The sequence below is a fragment of the Lycium ferocissimum genome, chromosome 10 (assembly GCF_029784015.1).
Source record: "Lycium ferocissimum isolate CSIRO_LF1 chromosome 10, AGI_CSIRO_Lferr_CH_V1, whole genome shotgun sequence".
Classification (NCBI taxonomy): domain Eukaryota; kingdom Viridiplantae; phylum Streptophyta; class Magnoliopsida; order Solanales; family Solanaceae; genus Lycium; species Lycium ferocissimum.
This window is the reverse complement of record NC_081351.1, coordinates 16,291,914-16,310,250: the sequence shown is the minus strand read 5'-3', so window position 1 is coordinate 16,310,250 and position 18,337 is coordinate 16,291,914. Positions and strand designations below refer to the sequence as shown.

General features: G+C 33.9%; 1 long non-coding RNA gene across 1 annotated transcript; it reads left to right on the top strand.

Moving 5' to 3' along the window:
• Nucleotides 1-15,189: 15,189 nt before the first annotated feature.
• On the top strand, nt 15,190-17,406 carry LOC132035130 (uncharacterized). Its single transcript, XR_009409173.1, has 3 exons — nt 15,190-15,332; nt 15,834-16,001; nt 16,071-17,406. It is a non-coding gene; the product is annotated as an uncharacterized LOC132035130 (long non-coding RNA).
• The last annotated feature ends 931 nt before the right edge of the window (nt 17,407-18,337 follow it).

The window sequence follows — 18,337 nt, the reverse complement described above, 5'->3', positions numbered from 1 at the left end:
AGATCGGTGTATAAAAGTTTTAGGTCTCGAAATAATTTCGGATGAACGATGGCTACGGTAAGTCGGTGAACGATCTTGCTACGGTGACTTCGGAGCAACTATATAAAGGGTTTAACCCCTCATTTTCAAGAATCAGCCCAAAAATATTTCCCAAAAATTTTAGAGAATTCTCCAACCTTCCCTCCATTAAATTTCAACGCGAGTTAAGTAAAAATCTCCGGATTCGGGTTCCGCCGGCGTATAGTTACGATTATAATATTGTGTTTTTTGGTGAATTTGTGGCTTGAGAGTAAGGCAAGTATTGGAGATATCGCGGTATTAGCGGAAGTAAGGTATGAATCTTTCTCTTTTAGTATCATTTAAGGCTTATTTACGAGAGATAAATTTATGGAATAATTATGTAGCGAATTCGTTTGTGGAGGAGTTGGAGAAAATATCATATGGTGTATTTGATGGAATATTTTGGTAGTAATGAGGTTGTTGTTGTTTGTTGTTGTTATTGGTTGTTGATTGTTGGTATTGAGAATTTGGGCTAGACATATAAATAGGGGAGATCTTTGTAAATTTTGAGACCTTAAAAGGAATTTATTTGTGAGACTTAAGATAAGAGTGTGACAATGAGCCTAATGATAATACGAATGGTTGCCTATGTAGATTATGAGATGACGAACGATCCTAAATAAATCGTGCGACAGGAAGCAAGCGGAGAGTAAGCTCCAAAGGTATGTTAAGGCTAGTCCCCTTTTTCTAAAGGCATGATTCCTTTCTTATGAATCCAATAGGTGTTTTTCAAATGTCTCATGATCCCTTTATGTGAATCCATAAATGTTTTCCAAGAATATTTTTATTCTCAAAAGCTAGAAATTCATGATTCATAGAGTTCATGATTCAAAGGCATGACTTCCTTCTTGATAATCCATAAATATTTTTCAAAATTTCTGAGTCAAAGATTTATGATTCTATGACAACAACAACGGACATGTTTTTACAATATGAATGAGAATGTTTCTATGATGATTATGATGATGATGATTTTAATTCTAGAAATTCAAAAGCTTATGATTTTAATGCTATTATGAGATTATTGAGCTTATTTCATAATTGTCTCGATTTTATTCATTGTTGTTGGTCTCACCTTATAATAATAGTTCCTTCAAGGTGAGATATAGCGATGATGATTGCTCCATAACATAAATCGGAGGTTACCGACCTTACGTCACTCCGATATAATTGTGGCTTTTATTTGGCTCTCATGCATGCTTTATATATATATATATATGTATGTATTTTCTCACACCGTGCCGCGCTATAGTCGGCCGGGCATGGCACGTAGATGTGCACACCAATGCAGTGGGCATGTTATGATATTGCCCCGGACGCGGGCTAATGATAATAACACCGAGCCTTAATGGCCGGGCATGATACTATATATATGACACCGAGCCTTAATGGCCGGGCATGGTACTATGTATATGTATAAAATGTTTTTTTTTTCAAAAGCTGAGCATGCATGACATCCGCCTTACGAGGCATCCAGATGTACAGGTTATCTCTCATATTCCATGTTACCTTTCATATCTATATTATGTTGTTATTCATGTCTTACATACTCGGTACATTATTCGTACCGACGTCCTTCTTACGGACGCGTTTCATGCCACGCAGGTCATACGGATGAGTAGAGGATATTAGTAGAAGATGTTCCGGTACGGATTGGCGAGCTCCATTTCCTTCCGAAGTGTTGCCAAGTCAGAGTATCATGTTATGGTATCTTGATTTGTGTTAGAGACTTTGCGAACTGTAGTCACGTATATGACACGTCGGTCTTGTGGCTACGTAAGCCGATGTATCATTATGCATTATGTTACAAATTTCATATGTTTACAGATTTTACTTGATTTGAGAAAGACGAAAAGCATGTTTTTTTTAAAAGCTTTCATTATGCACTCATTTCATTATTTAAGAGTCCAGTAAGATTGTGAGTATAATGAGAACCAGCGGGTTCGCTCGGCCCCAAGGAAGGGTCGGGTGCCCATCATGCCCTATCAAAAGTTGGGGTGTGACACTTAAAATGCTTTACTCATGATATATATGCATTCATGTTCATGTCAGATACTCATGTTCATTACCAGGTTTCAGTTTCAGTTTCAGCTCTTATCATGTCACTTTCATGTGCCACGTTTATTTCATTCAGTTGCTTTGCATACCAGTACATTCAATGTGCTGACGTCCCCTTTCTATTTCCCGGGGGCCTGCATTTCACGATGCAGGTACAGATACACAAGACGATGGATCTACTCCATAGGACCACCCACGTATCAGCTTTTGGTGAGCCCCATCTTCTTCAGGGTTTAGTCATTATTTACTTTATGTTAGTTATGCATTTAAGGTATCTTTGGGCCTTGTCCCGACGAAATACGTTGCAGTTCAGACTCATGTTAGAGGTTTCATAGACTAGACAGTTATGCTATGTCAAATGTTTAGAGTCGTATAGCCATCTTTGGCTCATTATTTATGACAATCCATATTCATGTTTTCTTAAAACAAGTATTTTATTTGATATTTATGATATCCCATGTTTAGGCTCATCATGTTTATGTCATATTCCGCTCATGTATGCCTCATGATGATTCAGCAAGCCATGTGGTTCGCTCGGTCACATACAGTAAGGCATACATGAGCGGAATATGACATAAACATGATGAGCCTAAATATGGGATGATTCAGCAAGCCATGTGGTTCGCTCGGTCACATGCAGTAAGGCACGGAGTGCCGTGTTACGTCCAGGCCATGGTTTGGGGCATGACAATATTACCTTAGGTTAGGTCCTGTTGTGTGTTTGGGACTAGCCATCCCGTTGTGTTGTGATTGATTGTTTTATTGTATTGGCTTGATGCCGCGTGGTGTTAGTAGTTATTGGCATCTGTTGTTCTAGTTTGATCATGATATTGTTAGCGTATGTTGGTACTTGTGATTCGGATATATTGTTGGTGTACCCACTGTTGGTACTTGTGATATTGAGCATGACTATTGATGATGATACATGCATTGCATGCACTCTCATTCCTCATTATATACTGTTGAGATACTGATGATACTTGATGAAACACTTTGATGAGCTGGGCTCGATTTTACTTAAGTGACGTGAGAATTCGATATCCGATGTTCGTCCCGAAATTGTGGATTGAGTGAGTGCATGGACTCCGCGGGTCCCCTAGGGTGGTGCCGGTGAGAACCCCCCATGGTCAAAGATCCGGGGTCTCGTCTATCTGTTGGGCAAAGATCCGGGATGGGTGGCACTTAGACTTAGCGAGTCACCTTGGGATGTGCTACCGAGATGTTGATATTTCCGTCCGGAGTACATGTGCACACAGCATTTGCATGGCATTGCATTGCACCCATGCATTATTGCATCGATTGCATCACAATTGTTTTGGAGATGATTGATGTTGTACTTGTGATGTTGGATTCGGACTTGATATCTTGAGATTTGGCACACTTGGGATTAGATGCTCTACTAAGGCATTGACGCATACTTGGCTTCTACTGTGTTTGATTTATACTTGTTGGTTTAATTGCCTATTTTCTTTATTATCGAATAGTGTTAGCCATCTTTAGTCGGCCGATGATGCTACCGATCACCGTGTTTTTTGTCTCCGCACTATTGTGCGTTTCTTTATGAATACGAGTATCGGGTTGGGGTACTATTATTGTTCTTACTATCTTTACTCTCTCTCTCTCTCTCTCTCTCTCTCTCTCTCTCTCTCTCTCTATATATATATATATATATATATATATATATATATATATATATATATATATATATATATATATATTGTGAGACTTACCTATTTATTCTTTTCTGCTTGATTGATTATGTGATTGTGACTTTATTTATTGTTGGGTTGAGGGTTCGCTTACAGAGATGGAAAGGTAAGTACCCGCACGGCTTAGGCAAAATAGGTTATGACAGTTCATCACTATAAAATATGACAATATGTTCTATTGCAACTTGCAGTTCTTCCAACTATTTTACCTAAGGCTATTGATTGCTCCCCCAAGAGAAGACATCAGAGATAGACCCACTTCAGTTTCTTCTTGCATATTATCAGGTATGAAAGCAAATGTAAGCATTTACAGCAAATGTTGTACTTTCTCATTAGAGGATAATGGTGATAAGTACGACATTAATTATATCAAAAACTGTCACCTGGTTTGTTGACAATTATTAACATCTAGCGATGTAAGATTGAGAAGATTTCGCAACTTTACAATAGGTTGCGGATGCATATCCCCTTCTTAAAATGTTCTCTATCAATATGTTGTGAGAATGTTAAGCCCCTTTTTAGAACCAATAGATTTTCTTATTCTTCAATTAAATTAGTTAGAAAAAATTTCTCATGCCCTTTCTCATAATGTCTGCCCCTTATGTTGATGCAGTGTCACGACCTAAATCGGAGGGCTATGACAGCACCCGAGCCCTACCTACCGAGCACCACTAACCATGCTTTCATTCCATAATTATAAACAAGAGTGCACCTCGAGGGTCATCAGATGGAAATCTGCTAAATCATGAGGGGAAACTGCTGAAAAAGGGATGAGCCCGAAAAGACATCCTAAATGACTATCTTTGGACAAAAATTGTGCAAGCTGACTAGGCCACCATGAAATACATTACAACAAAAATATAGGCTGAGGGGGCCATACATCATCTAACTATACCATGACTGTCTACAAGTCTCTACTGGAGTATATGACATAATAAGGTCGGGATAGGACCCCGCCATACCTGTATGTACATAAAGGTATAACGAACCAAAACACAACAGCAACTCCGGAACAAGAGGAGTGCTCCAATATCAGCTAAACATCAGCTTGCAGGGGCGGATCGTCAATCTGTCTACCTGAACCTGCGGGCATGGAACGTAGCGCCCCAGAAAAGGGACGTCAGTAAGGACAAAGCATTGAGTATGTAAGGCATGAAAGTAACATAAAGAGACATAAAATTACATAGGATAAAATGAAAACAACCTGTATGTCTGAACTGCCTCTGTGGGCCAATGACATGCATAAATATTGTCTGTGCATGCATGCATAGGGGTCATACATACATATATATAACACCTGTCAAGCCTCTGTGAGCATCCTATCGTATCATATCGGCCTCTGGAATCATTATCATCATCATCATCATCATATGACTAGCTAATCAGGTGGTAGTGCGTATATAACGCCGTCTCCTTCCCCATACCCCATATATATATATATATATAATACATAATATTTGCGTATATAATGCCTGAGGGGTCATAGGTCTGTATATATATATATATATATATATATATACATACAATGCAGTGCATGAATATGATAAGAGTACATCCTGAATCTGTTGGAGGGACATAAGGTCGTTATACCTCCGAACATTGTTATGTGATAGCATCTTCGTTAACAAATGACTCTGTGAATCATTTAGAATCTTAATAAGGACTTACTGGAAACAAAATTCTAGATCATGAATCAACATGGACCTCCTTAGCTGCTAAGAATGGATTCATTATGGAGTAGCGTTACGTTTACGTTCCGTTCATAAGGATCATGCCAAAAGAAAGAAAGTTAACCTTAACATACTTCCAAGTCGTCAACCAAAATCCCACAATGAAACTGTCGGCTAATTTTCCAATCTCCTTAGTCACTACTGCACACATAACAGTCAACAATATAACAACAACCTCATATAAGTCTCTTTAATTCCACATCACTACTCACCTCAAGATTTATATCAAAATAGCCAATATGTTTTGTATACAACACTTATACACCTTCATGTTCCAATTATATCAAGTACAATATCCTCAATACAATCACAACACCAACTACTATCCTCACAACAAGGTTTTAGCTTAAAAACATATTTATAACATGACTCAAGTTAGATTACATGCCAACACAAACTCAAATTCAAGTTTGAACCTTTCTTCCAACTCTTTTCCATCCAAACCTAGCATATCCATTATATAAACTCGTAAACATGAAGTTAAGATAGAATCTTACCTCCTGAACTCAAGGACACATCAATTTCAAGAGTTCTTCCCCTTGAAGTATCCTTCAAAACCCTTATCAAAAGGAGAAACAAGCTTCCATGATCACTTTAGACCCTTTAAACACTTAATCTTCTCTTTGATCCTTGATTTTTCTTAGGAGATGATAAGATATGATAGAGAGGATTTTCTAGAATGCTGGAGGTCAGGGAAGTGGAGAAAATGATATAAAATGAAGGGTATACGAATTATATAAAAAAAAGGACTACAACCGACATAAAAATATGGCCAAAAAGTTCGGACTGTATTTTTAAATATGGTCCGTATTTCTTGGCCGAAATTCTCAACCTGAAAATTTCACTTTCTGCCCAAGGAAACACGGTCCGTACTTGAAATCGTTTTTTTTGTACGGGCCGTATTTTGCTCCATACTTCTCGGATTTGTAATCTGTCAATTGCATTGGAAAGAAAACTCTCTGGACTTGAGTTTACATAGGTTATTCATTCCATAAATCCTCATATGCTAGAAGTTATACCTCCCCAAAGTTGGACAAAAAAAATCATGTCCAAAATTCGGCCAAATTTTCCCAAAGTTTCGTCAAATTTAATTTCTTCGATTCTCTTGATCCCGGAACCTTCCAATACATAAACATGGTATTAAACTCTTATATACCCAAAATAGACATGTCTAATCTCATATGACCTCGAAGGTCACTCCGCTCTCTGAATCTATAGTAACCAACTCATGAAGAAACTTAACGCATAAAAATACTGGGTGTAACATGCATGCTTTGTTTTTATGCGACTCATTTCTTTTTGGGGGGTTGTGAATTTCCGTTTTGCGTTGAACTTGAATATTTAATCAAGTAGAGGTATGAAATGTACTACTGAATCTCAAGTAATGACTCCACATTAAGAAAAAATGATGCTAACGTAATTTTTCTGAACTAGATGGTTAACCCCCTCTTAATCTTACCGATGGCTAACTAGATGCTCAAATATGTTTTAGTAACTGAAGCAAATGTAATGAGATTATGACCTAAACAATTCTTTTCCTTTCTACTTAATGACCTCTTGGGAAAGTTAAAGAGTGATTGTGTCCTAAACTCAGTGGTTTATGCAAAGAATCTAAAAAGGGATACTTTAAAAATTGGTTGAGCTTGATTAATCGAAGTAAAGGATATTTACTGCTCCACTTTGAATCCAAGCTCAACATGCATCATAATGCTTCTGCAATAAAAAGAAATAGCTATCTAAGTTATCATGTAGATCAGTACTTTTACATTCATCAAGTTATCTAGGTGTTTCATGAGTTATCTAATGAGTAATGACATGATTTACTCTATTTAATGAGTGAAAGTCTCTTAATTCAAGTAAAATAAACCATTAGATATAATGATATTTAAATTCTCAATGTATGTGAATTTCATAGCATAACGTGCAATTAATGTAACATTTTGTGAGTTGCTCAACGTTTGTGCTGTTTTCTTCTCAGATAATTGTTGTAATTGTGTCTCATGGAATGTATGTTGCCATGTTTTGCACTTTTTTGGGTTATAGCATTAGGAATCCAATCATAATCCACATAACTGGTTGTGCTTGTAAGTCACATCTTTCTTTGATCAAATATGATTTGCACTTTCCGAATTTACTCAATTTACTATCATTGTTACAACTACTTAAGAGGCTTTGACAGGATATTAGACTTCCTATTTAGGATTTTGACTGCATAGTTATGAAATTAATCTTTATTTCATATTATTTGTTGGAGAAGAGGCAAATATCATTCAAAACTAAATTTTCATAGTGGAAGGAAAATGAAGACTTTGTACTACTGTTGCTGCCACAGTTCTCGCTGCTCTAGATTATAATTAATTTGTTTTTGTATAAGTGATGGCCTAACAACACTGTTATATTTTTTGCTTCACGCTTAGGCTACAAAATTTCTATGTCACTTAGAATTTAGCTGTACCTTTTTGCGTTGAATGTTGCTATGTTGACTTGGAAAGAAGCAGGTGGGTACGTACTGGTATCATAGGCACAAGAGGAAACTACTGCAAGAAACCAGCGTCATAGCTTGAGGAGAGAAATTTATCAGCCAAATGAATTTAGTTGATGTTCAGGTATTAAGCCATCCCATTTTCGAGCTCAAAATTTAGTTATTTCTACTGTTGAAGTAATGTGTTATCTCTGAGGGTGCCATACATTTTATGTCTTGCAATGTAAGAAGGTTAAGTAAATTAAAAAATGACCTAATGTAAGCTTTTAGGATAAGGAGTATAGTTATTTGAATCTATAGATTTGCAAAATTATTAGTAGAAAACATTGTAGTGGCTGGTTTGCTCAAATGACAAAGCGTGAAAACAAACAAGACCCTTCTATTACTTTATAGGAGTGGAAAGTGACCGTGACTCATTTAGTTAACGCTATTAGTAGTTTCGTACTTTCTTTAATTTACACTCTCATTGAACTTTATTTATGATAATTTAAAGATATTGGTTATAAAAAAAATTACAATGAACATTCAATCTTTAATGTTTAAGCATTACATAAAGGGATCAGTTAATAAGGAAAATTATTTGACAATCAAATGGAAAGAGACATGTTTTATAATATCACGACAAGGCGTTAACCTTGATACAATTATCGATATTAAATTCCAGTTGCAATATTAGTCGCAAAGGTATAAAATGATCTAATTAAGGCAATGATTAAAAAAGATACGGAATTATCAATCAACTAGCAACACCGTATCTTTTTCATTTTGAGGAAGCAAATTAAATTTGAGCAATAAAATAGATAGGACTATTTTGAAAGATACTTCGAAGCTGATGGTGCCTTTTTGTCTTACGCAGCTAATCAAGCCTTTTTTCAGGTACAATGAGAGGAATTGGAAAAAAAATGCAGCATTTTCTTGTGTAAATTAATTTTGATGAAAATAGATTTTGGCATTCTAATGAAGCACATCTTGAAATTAAACATGTGTGTGCCCTAATCTGGATATAAAAAAAAGGGACATCAGGCACCCATGCATAGCACGAGCACTCCATCTAGTACTACTAGACGGTGTATGCCCGTCTTTGCGCACGGGCCCAACACTTTAAATTATAGTGCATGTAGTTGTGTTTGGATACTGTTTTTATATATATATATATATATATATATATATACAGACTATGTTCAAAACACGATTAATATAACATTGTAGTTTGTGTTCCGTATCTAAAACTTTATTATATTAGTGTTTGCTACGAATACAAAATCGGCAAATTTATTAATATTTTTTAAAAGAGAAGACTTGTTTAAAAGGAAACTATTTTCCTCTCTTTGAGATAAAATAATAGCAATATTTAAGCATCAGTTGATACTTTCAATTTTAATTCGATTAATTTAAAGGTGTAAAATACTTATTATTTTTTATCAAATTTTGATTTGGATAATTCTAATTCAAATTATTAAATTAATTTAACATGTTTAAAATGAAACAAAATAGAAATTGATTTTCTATTTAAATGAAGAAATACTATTTTTTAATTTTTGGTAAATATTCTCCGTTTAGCTCATTTTACTTGTCATGTTGTCTTTTGTATGGTTTTTTAAGTAAATGTCGATTAGAATTAGAATTTGACTAATTTACCTTATTCATTATTTGATCTCCATTTGGTATATTTTTTTTACGACATTAATCTCTTTTCACATTTATTAGAGTAAGCATAAAAATAAAAAAGTAATTAAATTCTATCTTATTTTAAAATATAAATATTTTAAGTATATTTATTTTAGTAAACATAACAAATAAATGACATGGCGGAATAGTAAATACGACGATTTAATATCTAGATTAGATCTCAAGCTAATATAAAAAAAAAAAAAATTGTATGGTTTGACTACATAACCTTTTGAAGAAAAGCAATTTCATTTCTTTCTTACTAATGGATTGATACGCATGTGGCAATGAATCCATCATTATTGACTTAATGAGATACTTTGAAAATTACATGAATATTGTTTGATTTTTTAATTTGGGATGCACTTTTTTTGGGACATTATTAATTTGCACTATTTTTATGCACATATATATATATATATATATATATATATATATATATATATATATATATATATATATATATATATATATATAGACTATGTTCAAAACACGATTAATATAACATTGTAGTTTGTGCTCCGTATCTAAAACTTTATTATATTAGTATTTGCTACGAATATAAAATCTGCACTTTTTTTTTTTGACATTATTTATTTTTTTAATATGGGGTTCACTTTTTTTTTTTTTTTTTTATATTGCTTGATTTTGTTAATATGGGGTCCACTTTTTTTCCGTGAGTTTAGAGATGGTGGGTTCCACTTTTTTTTCTCTTTTTATTTTTTTATTTTTTATATTGCTTGGTGTTGTTTAGTATGGGGCCCACCCTTTATAGTGTGCACTTTTTTTTATTTTTTTGGACATTATTAGTTTGCACTATTTTTATGCATATAATATATACATATATATATATATATATATATATATATATATATATATATATATATATATATATATATATATATATACACTATGCTCAAAACACGATTAATATAACATTATAGTTTGCGCTTCGTATCTAAAACTTTATTATATTAGTGTTTGCTACGAATACAAAGTCTGCACTTTTTCTTTTTTGACATTATTTGTTTTTTTAATATGGATTCACTTTTTTTATATTGCTTGGTGGTGTTTAGTATGGGGCCCACCCCCTTTTTTTTAAGGGGCTACGGACGACGAATGGGGTCCACTTTTTTTTTCCATGAGTTTAGAGATGGTGGGTTCCACTTTTTTTTCTTTTTTTTTATTTTTTTATTTTTTATATTGCTTGGTGTTGTTTAGTATGGGGCCCACCCTTTATAGGGTGCACCTTTTTTTTTTTGGATATTATTAGTTTGCACTATTTTTATACATAAAATATATATATACTATCCTCAAAACACGATTAATATAATATTGTAGTTTGCGCTTCGTATCTAAAATTTTTATTATATTAGTATTTTCTACGAATACAAAGTCTGCACTTTTTCTTTTTTGACATTATTTATTTTTTTAATATAGGGTTAAATTTTTTTTTTTTTATATTGCTTGATTTTGTTAATATGGGGTTCACTTTTTTTTTTTAATAATGCTTGATTTTGTTAATATGGGGTCCACTTTTTTTTTAATATATATATATACTATCCTCAAAACACGATTAATATAATATTGTAGTTTGCGCTTCGTATCTAAAACTTTATTATATTAGTGTTTGCTATGAATACAAAGTCTGCACTTTTTCTTTTTTGACATTATTTGTTTTTTTAATATAGGGTTAAATTTTTTTTTATTTTTTTATATTGCTTGATTTTGTTAATATAGGGTTCACTTTTTTTTTTTTTAATTGCTTGGTGGTGTTTAGTATGGGGCCCACCCTTTTTTTTATATTCTTTAATTTTGTTAATATGAGGTCCACTTTTATGGGCCCACCCCCCTTTTTTTTATTCTTCGATTTTGTTAATATGGTGGTCCACACTTTTTTCTTTTTATTGCTTGGTGGTGTTTAGTATGGGGCCCACCCCTTTTTTTTTTATATTGCTTGATTTTGTTAATATGAGGTTCACTTTTTTTTTTTTTAATATTGCTTGATTTTGTTAATATGGGGTCCACTTTTTTTTCCCCGTGAGTTTGGAGGTGGTGGGTTCCACTTTTTTTAATATATATATACTATCCTCAAAACACGATTAATATAATATTGTAGTTTGCGCTTCGTATTTAAAACTTTATTATATTAGTGTTTGTTACGAATACAAAGTCTGCATTTTTTCTTTTTTGACATTATTTGTTTTTTAATATAGGGTTATTTTTTATTTTTTTTATATTACTTGATTTTGTTAATATAGGGTTCACTTTTTTTTTTAATTTTTTTTATTGCTTGGTGGTGTTTAGTATGGGGCCCACTCTTTTTTTTTATATTGCTTGATTTTATTAATATGAGGTCCACTTTTTATGGGGCTCATCCGCTTTTTTTTTATATTGCTTGATTTTGTTAATATGAGGTTTACTTTGTTCACTTTTTTTTTTAATATTACTTGATTTTGTTAATATGGGGTCCACTTTTTTTTCCCTGTGAGTTTGGAGGTGGTAGGTTTGACTTTTTTTTCTTCTTTTTTTTTTTTTCAATCTTTGGTTGGTATTTAATATGGAGTCCATATTTTTTTTAATATTAGTTGTTGTTTAATATATATGGGGCTCACAAATTTTTTTTTAATATTAATTGTTGTTTTGTATATGGGGCCCACAATTTTTTTTTTTTAATTGAAACGGACGACGATAAAGGAGCCCAACTGGCTCTTCGAGTACAAATATAGAAGAGTGGTAAATGGGATGACCAAGAGCAAAAGAGTCATTTAACTCAAATAGCAAAATGGATTTTCTCATACGTATTTTCTCCATATGATTCTAGAAGAATCGGCTCTTTCAATAGCTGTTCTTCCACGGTCTTCAAAATACTCTATTCTTCAAACACTCAAGGACTGTGATTTCAACTTCTCATGAGTGGCGGACCTAGTAAGAGCCCAGGGGTTCACCCCTTCGATAAAAAATTACACTGTATATATAAGGTGAAAATTATTTTTTTATGTATATATAGTAGACGTTGAATCCCCTTCACTTCTTCATTTATGGCTTCTTTATATTTTTGAACCCCTTTCAGTATATAGCAGCGCCGGTTGCTGGGACACAATAATTTGGACATAAATCCTGGCTCCGCCAATCTCATCTGGTGTTGTAATCTCAGTTCAACTTTTATTTCGATGTTTTCCCTAATCTTCTTCTCATTCTTTTCCTATTTCATTCTGCCTAACTTTCCTTTTAATGTTCTTCAGCATTCATTTCCTTCCTTTCTTTCTCTTTTTCATCTTTAATTTGTTCCTTTTGCATGAAATTCATTTTCCTCAAGCTTTCAAAGACTACCCATTCAGTTTGAACTTCATCTTCTCCATTGGGTGTTTCAATTTCATGTCCCGTTTTCTTTCATTGTTTGCTCAAATTTCTTCCATTTCTATTTCACGGATAAAATTCATGGTTGATGTCATTATTGTTTTGTCTAATATCTCTCCAATTTTATGGCTGAAGTGAAGACTTTTGTACGTAACTGCGATCTTTTTTATAGTTGCAGATTTTTCCTTCTGGATTCCTTTGGGTTTTGGGGATACATAATAATAAGGACTTGAGGTACCTTAATTACCAATATCTAAACTGGACTAAGTTGACTGTCCCCTAAAATAATGTTGATGATCCAAGAAGCAGCACTAACTGGTTAGTAGTAAGTGGACATTCTGGAAACAATGGGATGCTTAAGTCTAGTAGAGCGAGTTAATTATTTTGGTGCGCCAAGAGTTTGAAGTGTAAGAATTGAGGGATGGTCAATGTGGAGTTTACTTCTTTTGAGTTCAGTTGACAGGTTTTACTAAATGAATTTGAGAAACCAATACCCTTCTTATGAATAAGTGTAACTAATCAAAGACAAAAAAGAGTGATTAGCCTGTAGATAAGATCTTATTGGCATTGACATTTTGCTTCCATAATTTAATTTGAACATGTTTGAGACTTTGCTGATATGTTGAGGTTCCGTAGGTGCATGCTATCTTGGTTAGATGAGATCATTTGGGGGGTCTAGTTCCTTAGAAGTGGTGAAGGAAATTGATTAAATCTACAAGTACTTCTCAAGCTCACTATGTTTCTTTTCTCTTTTGCTTATTACTCACCAGACATAGGTCAAAATGCTATTTCTCATTCAAGATGGAATAAGCTGCAAATTCAGTCGTGGCACTTCCATCAATAACTAGCTGGAAAGGTCAATAGCAAATGTTGACTTATGGTAAGTTCTGGAGGCCAGTTCAGATAATCTATCAGCCGGCAACGATTGAACGGTGCTATCCAAGAATTTATATCTTAAGTCTCAGTTGAAGACGACATGAAATGTTTTTTTAATTGATAGATAGGACATGACTTATTCTACTAAAGGGCCTGTATTTCTTCCAAAGTTTTTAAGGTTTTGCTAATTCCTTTTATTATGACTTAGCCTCAATTGAAGAGAACCTAATTATTGGAAGAAATGCTACATTCCTGATGCTACTTGGATACATCTAGTGCTAGGCCTCATTGTGGTACTTTATTTCAGGTGTTACTGCAGCTTTGTTAGAAGCAGTATTAGGGATTCCATTAATCATCACGTTTTGCAATCTGTGTTAGCTTTCTCATAAGCCACTCAAAATAATGAAAAACTAAAGGGGAAAAAACTTCACCATAATTTTGTGGTTTGTGTGATTATGTAGCCAATAAAAGGTGGCTCACCTTCTACTTTAAATAATGTGTCTCTCATATCTCAACTATATTATAAATTTTCTTAGAATTGTGAGTTAAAATGAATTAGGTGACAAACAAATTAACCATATAATTGGCTGTTGGGAAAACAGGCTGGAAAAAAAAAAATTCATGGAAAATGAAATATTAAGTGTTTTGGAAGTGCAAGACGTGCATTGGGCATTGTTATTTCTATGGGCTTTCCAAATGGCTCTACCTGCTCTTACCAGACAAGTGATAGATGATAAGAATCTATGTTGTGATTAGGATATTCAAAATATACCTCCATTTTTCGAAGAGAACTCTAACAAAAAAGAACGAAAGAAGAAAAAAGAAAATATGCAGAACTTGCTAAGTCATATATAAGTTCTCATTGTGAGCTTTTGTTGTGGTTCCTTCTAAGTATCTATTTAACCTTTGATGACATTTAGAGGAAACAGGATTGTTACAAGAGCACAAACTAACTCTTCAGTTATTGATTAGTCTTATTGGGCAAATTTTTTTTGTTGCCTTTGAAGCTGAATTTGCTTTGAATGATCTCATCTTGAGACATCGGTCTTAACTAGGAAATAGTAAAGCGACATTGTTTGGAAATAGCATTTGTGATCCCAAATCCATTTTATAAGGACAGTTTTATGTAATGTGTCAGTTTTCTGTAATGTGTTGTGTATACTTCCCAAAACTAAAAATAATTTGATGTGATCTATATATTTTAGGGTTTTCAGCAATAATCATAATGTCTTCTTGGCTTTCCAGGGTCCGTTAGTGATCGAGAGCATTGAGCTTCTTCATATAGCTTCTATGGTTAAATTGCCATAAAAACGTCATAAGTGAAGGCCGTGGATCAGAATTAATGCCCAAAGATGGCGCATCCAAATGCTGCAATCGCTCTGCCTTTATGTAAGGGTGATAAAGCTACTACAGTTTCTTTCACATATCTTGCATTTCTACTACTCTATGATTGTGGTTTCTACTGGATCTTGAATCCACGGAGGTGAACTATATACACTAAAATCGTGCTCCAAATTAGTTTGTTAGAATTACTTAATTATTCTATGTAATTTTGTTGATTTCTTGTTCAGCAAATAAACAAGGACATTCACTTCTTTTACTACTGTCGAAATTCATCAGAAAGTCAAAAAATGTGTACCAATTGTTTTTCTTAATCTGCATTTTACTGATATTGTACTAACCTTTTATTCTAAAGGAATTAGAAAATAGTAGCTTTAAAAATAGACACTTCCATATTGCATGATTCGGAGTGTCAATAGCACAATTTTGTATGTATTTTCTGGTGACATTGAAATGCTTATGTAGTGTCTTTGTCCAATGCTTTCTACTATGAAACCTACACTCTTTTCCCTTCTCTATCTTCCTGTGAAATGGTTTTACAATATGAAGTCAGGTCATAAATGCTGCCAAAAGGAGATCTGATATGCTGGTACAAGTTGGGCTAGAGTACAGATAAATGCCACTAGTTGCAAAACTGATAGACAGTTAAAGGAGGATCTATAGGAAAAGTGAAGATGGGGGGCACTTCGAAAACATCGATTTCCATTCCTTATCAAGGTAAAATTGAGTCAACAATTTGTGCTTCCATTGTAGTCACAAATGCTAATGACTTGATGCTGCTCCTAGGTCAATAATGCTGCTCCTTACCGTCAAGTGCTGAAAGCCCCTCGAATCTTCCTTGAGTTGACGTCATTGGGACATCTACCGCTTGGATCCTGCCTTGTTAGTCATCCGTAGAGCTAAAGGGAATTTCAGAAGCCATTCCTATTCCCACACACTGTCATTTCATTGATCTTATGAGGCTTTCCATTGGAGCAAATCCTTTTTGAGTTATGGCTTCTAGAACAATGGATTTGAATCACAAGTAGGAAGTATATGATGGACGAGTAATTTACTTACATGGAAATAATGTTTCGAGGATTACTAAATCAACCTTACTTGAATTTGAGGTCTGAGTTGAAGCCATCTATTTGAAACATAGAAAGGATCTAACTTGAGTAATATTCATAATTGTAAAACTTCCTTTTTATCAATTTCACTTCATCTCTAAATGCTTGATCTGTTGAGCTAGCTAAACCGGAGAAAAATCAGAACAAATTCATATAACACCAGAAGTATTGATTGAACAACTCTGTAGTATATTAATGCATGGACAGAGGTTCAACTTAAGGAGAAACACGAGACTAATCTTCCCGACTTATTGACGGCACCTGCTTATATCTCCTTTGCCATAGTAACTAAATTAGTTTTGGAACATGTCAGACATAATAGATCATTATACTCAAATATGAGGAAAAATAACAAGCATGATCACTATTAAGTAGTTTAGTGTTGATGACTGGCTAATCGATAAGTTTTTGAGGGATATAAAGCAGAATAAACACGTGAAATTAAACATGGTTTTGTTAGAATAGGTTTGTGTAGCATGGTTTTAACTACTTCTCTTTTCGATATTCAGGTGCCTGACAATGCTTATGTAATTGTGGAATTCGACAATTGTTGTTGTGGCATGCTTGATCTCTGTATGTTTGCTGAGCGAAGTAAAATGAGCATGCAAGATAATAATTTATCACAATAAAGAGGAACTAAGATTTTTTACGTGATCCAAGATATATGATGTATATGTCATTCTGAAGGTCCTTCAGAAATGATTAGCCGAGTTCTTGGATAAGGCATAAATATTTGGGATCGAGGCATAGATGAGTGATTGATATTCATTTGCTATTTTGATGTTGGATTATACTGCAGATGATTGATTGGTGTTCATTGAATATCTTGATGCTGGATCTTACTGCATTTTTAGTTGTGTTTTGAGCATCAAGAATGGTACAATCTCAACCATTTAGGAAATCTGCCACAGTTATGAATAGGTCCAGTATGACGAGATTATGGTGTTCTGATTTATACAAACTAACATATATGTGATTGTTTCTTAAATGTGCAATTACTCCTCTGTGGAAGGTATTTTGTATTGCAAGCCCCATTCTGAATAGCTGTTCAAGGAGTCTTGCAATGCTAACAAGAACATTCAATCACACATGTCTTATTTGTTTCTTGCTTCATCATTCTTCAAATTTATCTCATACAGGTTGCATATTAAGCTTGACAGTTGAGTTAGCTGAGAAGTTAACTCCATCCAAAACCGATCAACTCAAAAAAATAAGAAAAATGATTTGAATTTTTAACCGGGTACAAATGGCTAGACATGTCAATATAATTGGGTGTTTATGGAATTAGGGATGCCAATTTTTAGGGAAAATAACATAATGTGTCTGCTATAGATTTTACAGGCGAAACTTTGTAACATTTGACCCCAAATACACTTAACCCCAATTTATTTAACAAGTTATAACCAAATTTTAAAATCTCATCCACCAGCGATCACCACTGCACACTCCCTACATTTTCTCTTCTCTTCCATTGTAGCAAACGTCAACACGCCACCTTCTTTCTCCTAGCATTTTTTTCACGATCTCTTCCCTTTCACTTATATGCAAAAATCCCTACCTTTTTCTAGATAATTTCCGCCAAAGTATGATGGTGGTTGATGCCTGCTTCGCTTGTTGTTCATTTTCAAATTTGGTATTACATAATACTTTTTCTAGAAGAATTTTAAGAGAAGATGAGAGATAGAGGAAAACACGGTCATTGTCGGAGAAAATATTTTTCCAGGCCAAGTTTGTCGGTTCTTCGGTGCTCCATCATTTATACATTGTGTAATTAGTGTACAATAACTGTATTATGTGTATAATTAGTTGTGTATATATTATACACTGAATATACGTTGTTTATACATTTATTTTACACAAATTATACAGAAATATGGGCGTGAAGGATTACAACGGCCACGGTGTGTACTGACAAAAATGTATTCCATTTGTATATATATAAAT